Raw genomic sequence first — 9,018 nt, forward strand, 5'->3', positions numbered from 1 at the left:
AGTTATCTACTTCCCTATTTCCTCTACCTCCTCCATTATTACCTCTACCTCCTCCATTGTTTCCTCTACCCCCTCCTCCAAACAGTGAGAATTCTCCATCTTGTTGCTCTTCTGCCATTATGGTTTCTTCAGAGTCAGTATAAGGTTCAGCTTGCAAGGTTATTCCCTCCTCCTCTGGTTCTTCTATTAATGGACTATGGGAGAGAGTTTCTACTTCTTCTTCTTCACTAGGTATTCATACTTCTTCAACTACAATAGGCTCCCCTGTAGAGGTGAAAAAGGTCTTCTCTCCTAGGTCTATTTTAGTAGATGAAGTAGGAGAATCTTCTAATTGAATTTCTACCCCTTGAATTCCAGGAATCCTATGGCTGGGAGTATGAGTCTGGGATGTAGGTGTGTCTTTTCTAACTCTTGGTGGAGTAGGTGGAGTTGTGGGAATTGAACTTCTGCCCCTAGCTATAAATATACCCCTAGAGTCTCTTTCTCTATGCATGTCATTGTTTTGTTTTGTTGTTTTTTTTGTTTTTTTTTGTTTTTTTTATGAATGTAAGAGATAAGGCTACCTAGTTACAATTCCCCGGCAACAGTGCCAAAATGTTTGGTCAATTTAGTGTCCTAAATTTCTCTACATAAATTATCAATCTAGGTATCGTAAACTGATGAAGTGTAGTGCACTATATGTGCTAGATGGCCCTTCTTACTTCAATGTTTTTGAGTTTTAAGTTGTTTTGGGGTTTTTAATCCTTTAATCCCTAATGATGTACAATGTATTTAACAAAAACCTTAAATCTACTTCTGCTAAAGAAATGAAATGAGGACTAAGAGTGCTTAAAGTCAGATTTGGAAGTAAAGTTTAGTCAAGAAAAGGAAAACAGAGTTCCTATTTCTGCTCTTATTATTGTTTCCAAAACATGAACTAAAGGAACTTAAGAGTGAAGTTGCAACTACTGTCTAATCAGCTTAATGAAATATTAAAAGTGAAATTGCAGCTATCTATGATGAAAACAAAACTAAAATGAAATACTGAAAATGAGATTACAACTATTGTTTAGTCTATTGCAGAATCAAAACTTAATGAAAAACTGAAAATGAAATTGCAACAAAACTAAATGAAAAACTAAGATTGAAAATGAAATTGCAACTAGTCTACTATAAAAACTAAATGAAGTGCTTTGTCACTTTGCTACACAATTTTGGGAGAACAACCTCCTTGTGATAAAATTTTGAGGAATTCCATACTTCAATGTTCTAAGAAAAAAAATACAAAAATGCAGAAAAAGACTCATTACATAAGTGAAATATTCCACCACTTAGTTTAAGATGAATCATCAACTAGAAGGGCTTTTAGAAACATTCACCTACAACATGAGTCATTAAACTAATAATAAAATGACATTGATTAGTTTAATTACAAACCTAAAGACTAATGAACAGCTAATGAAGTAAATTACTCTACACTATTGAACTCAACTTCAAGCTACTGATGAAGAACTGAAAAGAAATTAAACCAAAAGACTATTCTGTATTGAAATAAGTTGTTCTGCATTAGTAGGAAAATAGTAAAAATTGCATTATGAACAGGGTTAGCAAATGGTTATAAACATCATGGAAAAATAGAGTGAATTTACAGCTTAATTATAAAAGACAAAACAAAATAAAATGTAACCTTAACTAGTGCAGGGGCCCTCTGCAACTGCTCAGGTTATATGCACTTAATCAACACTCCAACAAACGCTTTTAGGTATCCATGAAACACACAGTCTTTATATTGAAAACAAAGAATGAGTTCTCAAAACTACAGAGCGGTAATCTGAACTTAACACATAAGCAAATTTGAACTGGTTCTGAGTTCTTCACACAGGTATTTATAGAGAAATTATACAACTGTTTTATGGAGAAAAATGAGCTATAGCAAAACACGTAGGCAGACAGGCCCACAGAATTCTCTTCCTTAGTTGCTGGAGACATAAATCTAAGGTAATGGCTGTTGGATTCAGTTTGCACAAGTGGATGATGAAGTCTGTGGCCTCAGGAAACTGCTTCAGATCCCATCACTAAGAAACGTGTACAAAACAGAGCCCTGTTTGCCTTAGGTTTCTATGTTTGACTTCCCTTTGACCGGAGTCTTCCTTGTCGACTTGGGTCAGGTGAATAGGACACGATCCATGCCCTGATGTTTTCCAAGCTGCCCATGTAGTCATTTTCCCCTCTTGACACCTGGAACCTGCAAAAGTGTGGAGGTAGTTGCGGAACAGCCGATTAGCTGCAGAATGTGGTTGTGTTTCGTAGCTAAAAGACAAAAACTTATTCAAACAACAAACATAAAAGTATAACATGTAAATCACTAAAATTTTCTCCTTGAGGCAATGCATAATGGTTATTGATGATGAGGATGCATTTTTCAAAGAAGAATGGATGAGAAAATTTGCTAAGGAAAGGGCATTTTTGGAGCTCAACGCCTATATTATTTATTTTTGTAGAATATTGTGAGAATATTGGAAGATTATGAAGATTTGGAGGAGGAGATAATCTAGGGACTTTCTTCCTACTACAGTAAGTTCAAGACTGGATAATAAATCAATATGATATTATAAAATTATTGCACAAATTTTGGAGCTCCAGTGATTGAGAAAATATAGGAATGTGTTCCCTGTCATTTAATGCAGATTCCTAGTGTTGGGAACCAGATCCACTATTTGAGGGATTTTGGAGGGGAAAGCTTCCTCCTTTCAAGGAGAATGCTTCCTCATCATTTTGTATAAGTACCAATTCGAATTTTCCTCTAGGGGCATGTATTTTTAGTCTTATTGTGGAGAAAACTTGTATTTTTGCAGCTCCACTTTCATTTCTAGCAGGGATGAACTTGGATTGATTCAAATAATGAAGTTTGGTGCAATTTTTAGCTTCTAAAGCTTAGTCTCCTTCATAGGACTCTGAGTATCCTTGGTTTTTTCCATCCCAGGAGCCTCAAAGCCCTTTTTTAAATTTTTCTTTTTTTCTTTTCACTTCTTATTCACATGCATCTCTTATTCTTTTTTTTTCCTATTTCTGCATTTAGTATTGATGCTTCTTTTGTTGTAGGATTGGGTTAAATGTTTGAATTTATTTTGCAGTTTATTTACAGATTACAAGCATGATGCATCCTTAGAACAACTTTGAAAATTCATCTTCATCATTGAGCTACTGGATTGGTTTACTAGTTCACAAATCTAGAAGAACTGGAAGTCCCTTATAGAAAAATATGTTGAGATTGCAACACGATGATGGAGCTTAGTGAAAAGAGTCACCTTCACTAAGTGGGCCTGCAGACAAATTATGGCGCAAGTTCTATTTTTGGATCCCAGCAGGGATGATCACAGCAGGAGTGGCCACAGCAGGGATGATCACAGCAGGAGTGACCACAGCAGGAGTGATCACAGTAGGAGTGACCATAGCAGGAGTGATCATAGCAGGGGTGATCAAAGTCTATTTTTAGACTGGCTGTCCAAAATAGAAAAGTCAAATATTATTGTCTCATAATAATATTTGGACTATAAACTTGATCTTATTCTCTTGGAGCACTTCAGTTTGAGCTACAGATGTGGCCCATGCAACTGTCAAAAGGAAGTACGCTTTTCTTATGAGTCAGTTGAGTTGTTGCATGCATGACTTCAGTTAGAACTCAATCAGTTGAGTTTGGTGGAGTTGATTGTGGAGTTGATGGAGTTGTGTTCAGTTTGACTTGGTTAAACTAGTTGTAGTTAGTCTAACTGCAAATAGACTAATGATGAGTTGTTAAACTAATTATTAACTCATAATACAACCATAGAATACATCAGTTAACTGAATTGCATGTCAGTGCATGTTCAGTTCAACAGGGACAGGTGTTAGAGAATCAGATTGCTATCAGTTGTGACTATAGTTGTGCATGAGGATTTGCACAATCAAGGGATTGAGTATGCCAATGAGTTTGCTCATGTATTTGCCCAGTAATATAGCCTCTGCTCACGTCTAACACAGTGTGAGTGATTCTTTGGAGGTGAAATACGAGTTTGGTAAACCATTCTCATTCATTCTTGAGCAGGTATTTAGCAGTGGAGGCAGGCAAGCAGTGGAATAGATTTGGAGATCAGATCTTAGCTGTATTGTGTGTAACAGGTGGAGCTAGTACTGGATTGCTTGTGATAAGCATTGTACTTTGTAATGTTACATGGTCTCAATCATTAATATACAGATAGTTGGGGTTTTTAGCGAGATGCTTTCCCCGGGTTACATACTGTGTTAATGTGTGAATGCTCTTGATGTTTTATTGTTATTGATGCTGCTATATTGATGATCAACGTAGAGGAGCTTATGTATTGTGTATGTATTCCGCAATAGTACATGATCAGGATAATCTCTGTTGAATATGTGTTAAATTATTCAAAATTTCTACAAAATAATAGTAATTTTCTGCTATTTTTTAGAACGTGTTAATGAGATTCATTTGAGTTGATTCCACTAGGATTAAGTCATAAAAACATTAAAGTTAATAACAAAATTTATCCCATTTCATTTTCACTTTATTAGGTTAGGCATTTGATACCTTAACAGCTCACTAGTTCTTGAATTTCTAGTTTTTAGAGTAGTAATTTTCTACTATTGTTTTGCACGTGTTAATAAGGGTATTTTGGAGTGATTACACTTGGAATGGAGTCCTAATACATCCTAATTAATAAAAAATTGTCCCGTTCCATTTGAATTTGATTTACTTGGTCATTTAGTGAATTATCTCCTCCTGTAGTAATTTTGTTTCGCCTGTAGCACTCCTGTAGGACATGCAAAACTTGACCAGATTTACTCCAAAATATTGGTTTTTGTCTCTTAGTCTTGAACCATGAACCCTAGGCTCTAAATACATGATTGAGGAAGAATAAACACCAATTATGAAATGCCTTTTTATAAAGTAGATTAGGCTTATTTATTTGAATTCACACTCTTAGGATTTCAATTACAAATTTTTGTTCTTGCGTAGGATTAATTTCGTTTCAAAGTAACATTTCCATTTCTACTATTAGTTTAAGCTTTGATTTCATGAAATTTACTCAATTACATCGGATCAATGAAAGAATGACACATTGTATGCTGCACATATAGTGCCAACACCTCTTAAGTTTATATGGACCCCGAGTTGATAATTTAAGTGGTAACCTTGGGAGTTGCAACATTCTTGTTGCAATACTGGGGCTCATCATCTTCATCTTTTGAGGAGTAACCATTCTCATTGTCGATTTGTTTGGGGGTGTCCCATCCATTCTTCTCTTGTAGTATTGGTAACTTATTTAGCATTTCACCTTCCTCCTCGACATTTCCTTCTGAAGTTTGTTCTTCCGATTCCTCTTGTAGGGCTTTGAATTTATTTATGTTGGATGGAGGCTGCTGACCCTGATTTACTTGAGTTCTCTTGTTGTTCCTACTTCTGGGGGATGCCTTGGTGAAGCATTGTTCATCCATATTATTTTGCGCCTGGGTATTGGTTCGTTAAGGGACATTTTGGGGGAAGTCTCTGAATAGATGACTGTGCTCATAACATTTCCTACATTTGAAAGGTATGTGCTCATAGTCTATGTTCTGGAGCCATACCTCATCTTTGAAGACCAATTTAATGGCCTCTAGAAGTGCCCCTGAGACATCCATATAGATGCAAATTTTGGCGTATGAGACTTAGTATCCATTCTTGGTACCCTCTCACATTTTGATGTATTTTCCTAATTCGTCACCTATTCCTTTCAACACAGAGGGTGACCAGTAATCCATGGGGAGTGAATAAAGTCTCACCTAGATGGGGACCCTGGTGAAGTATTCCTTTTCTGGTGTGAAGTTTTCCTTCCAGTACCACATGTATAACCCCACCGAGTTGAAGAAATATGGGCCACCTTCAAAGATGCGAGCTTGGTCCTCTAGGAGATAAAAAATAATAGTGAAAATTCCTTTAGAGCCTACCTGCAATATTATTTCTCCTTTTGGGCACCACTTGGTCTGAATCCACCAATTTAGTTATTTTTTTGAGGTCTAGATGCCCATGAATTTGCAGATGATGGTGTGTTCTTGCATGAAGTCTCTGTATGCAGCAACATTAGGGTCTTGAATCTCTAGAACTGGTATTTTCTTCGCCTTTGGTTTTCAGTTGTTGCTTGTCTATGTCTGAGGCCAAGAATTTTCTTCTGCGCTTAACTGTCTGGAGCCCCCTTCATCATTCGACTGTGAGGTGGTAAGCTTGCTTGAACCTTTCTCCACTCCTCTATCCTCTGAGCGAGTGCCATTTGTTTTTCTGGAGGAGTTGAAAGCATTGTAGGTTGTATTTTTTGTCAAGAATGAAGCTTCGGGTTCCTTTCCTTTGCTCGAAACTACATGTCAAAAGGAGGGGATTCTGAGCCTGTTGGGTTGTTTTATATTCTTTCCACGACTAGCCCCCCTTAGCTTAACTAGGGGGTTAGAGGGGGGGCGGAGCCCCCCCTTTGTTGTGCCGATGCACAGCGGGGGGGTTACACGAGGTTTGAGGGGGGCGGTTAGCTACCCTATACAGGGTCCGGGGTAGCGCCTCGGGGATTTTTTTTTTTTTGGACCCATGGTTTTGTCCAGGGTTTTGTGCATGGCTTTTGCACATGGTTTTGGGAGAGATGGTTTTCTTTCCATGGTATTGGATGCTTCGGCATGTATATATATGTATTGTAACATTGAGAGGAATATAATGAAAAATCAATCTGGTAGTCCCGATTATGGGATCCAGGGGAAAATCTCTATGTATATGTGTTTTATGTCTTATTCTCTTGCCATTGTTTATTTTCTATTTTTAGAATTCATATGTAGCTAATTTCTGTACGGGGTTAAAACCTACATTTGGTATCGGAGTTGTTTTGGCTTCAAGGGGACACCTTTGTTGCTGAGGGTTTTGCTCGGGCCTGTGGTAGACCCTGTTTAGTGGGAGATCTGCAGGATCGATTCTGGTGGTGAAAGAAGATGGCGAGCAGTGGAAAGATAGAGATTAATAAATTTAATGGTTAGATTTTTGAGTTATGGAAACTCATGATGGAGGTTCTGTTGGTGGACAAAGATTAGTCGATCGCAGTAGATCCGGGTACTAAACCAACAGGAGTGTCCGATGAAGAATGGAAGAACTTGGATTAGAAGGAAAAAAGCATAATACGATTGTGTGTCTTAGATTCAGTATTGATGAATGTATTAGGGGAAGCTACAATGAAGGCTTTATGAGACAAGTTGGGTACTTTGTATCAATCTAAGTCTCTAGTGAATAAATTGTTCCTGCGGAAAAGCTGTATAACCTGAGGATAAAAGATGGAGACCCGTGACAGAGCATCTGAATGCATTTAATACAATGGTAAGCCAATTATTATCTATTGATATTAAAATTTTAGATGAAGATAAGTGCATTAGTTTGATGTGTTCTCTACCAGATTCGTGGGATAGTTTGGTTATTGCAATAGGTAACAATGCAACTACCTTGTAGTTTGATGAAATAGTCTCATCCTTGCTAATGAAGGAGATGAGATGGAAAAATATGGAGAGCCTGAATGGTGATGCCTTATCTATATGAGGATGTTCCCAGAATAGAAACAAAAATAAGTCATCGAGTGGGAGATCTAAATCTAGAGGGTGATCTAAATCTCCATGAAAACATGTAAAGGTATGTTGGAAATGCGGCAAGGAAGGACTCTACAAAAGGGATTGTAAATCTAAAGCTCCTGACAAAGGAAAGGGATTTGATGATGTTCCTTCCGTAGAGGTGAAAAACCACCTCAGATGAAGGTGGGGATGTGTACTTGTCTTCTTCTTCAAGTACACATGTAGATAATGAGGCATGGTTAATTGACTCAGGTGCATCCTTTCACTTCACTCCCCATAGAGACTGGTTCTGTGAGTATGAGAAATATGATGGTGGTGATGTCTTCTTAGGGGATGATAGGAAGTCTAGAATCGTGGGCTGCAGAAAAGTAAAGTTGAAGTTGCCATCACTGGGTAAGTTTGTGTACTATGTATCATTTATAGATGACTTCTCAAGGAATACATGGATATATTTCCTCAAGAATAAATCTGAAGTCTTTGACAGGTTTAAAGAATTTAAGGCTTTGGTGGAAAACCAGACAGAGAAGAAGATAAACATGCTAAGGACAGATAACGGTGGAGAATTTTGCAAGAAGGAATTTGAAGAATTCTATAAGAAGTGTGGTATAGCACAGTAGAAGACTACTCCATACACACCTGAGAAAAATGGAGTTGTAGAAATAATGAACAAGACGTTGATGGAAAGGTCAAGAAGCATGCTCAATGGTGCTGAGTTAGGACAAGAATTATGGGTAGAGGTAGTGGAGACAACATGTTACCTAGTCAACATATCACCTTCATCAGCGTTGGAGGAAAAGACTCCACAAGAGGTATGGACTGGTAAGAAACCATCTCTTTCACATCTAAGGGTATTTGGATGTGATGCATATGTACATGTTCCAAAGGAGACAAGAACAAATTTGGATAGTAAATCTGAAAATTGCATCTTTATTGGGTATAAGGATGGTTTAAAAGGCTATAAGCGTTGGAACCCAGTAACAAGGAAGGTTGTGTACAACCGAGATGTGTTGTTTAGAGAGATGAAAGATGTTATTAAACATGAAGTCCCATCAAAGGAACCTGAGAAAATAGAGTTTGAGCTAAAGGAGGAAGAATCAGACTCTACAACAGAAGAGGAATCGAAAGATGAAGAGCCACAAACTCCGGTTGTGAGAAGATCAGTTCGAGAAAGAAGGAAACCAGAAAGGTATAGTCCATCTACTTTTTGTTTAAAATTTGCTTTATCTATTACTAATGATGATCCCAGAACTGTGAAGGAAGTAGTAGATTGAGAGGATGGAAAACTCTGGGAAGAGGCCATGGTTGATGAAATGGCATCTTTGCACAAAAATGAGGCTTGGGATCTGATCGAGTTATCGACTGGATGGAAACCCATTGGCAGCAAGTGGGTGTTCAAGAAGAAGACGAATGTAGAAG

Source organism: Pinus tabuliformis, chromosome J (genome assembly GCF_031772625.1).
Source record: "Pinus tabuliformis cultivar Carrire ecotype Pingquan chromosome J, CPIR1, whole genome shotgun sequence".
NCBI lineage: Eukaryota > Viridiplantae > Streptophyta > Pinopsida > Pinales > Pinaceae > Pinus > Pinus tabuliformis.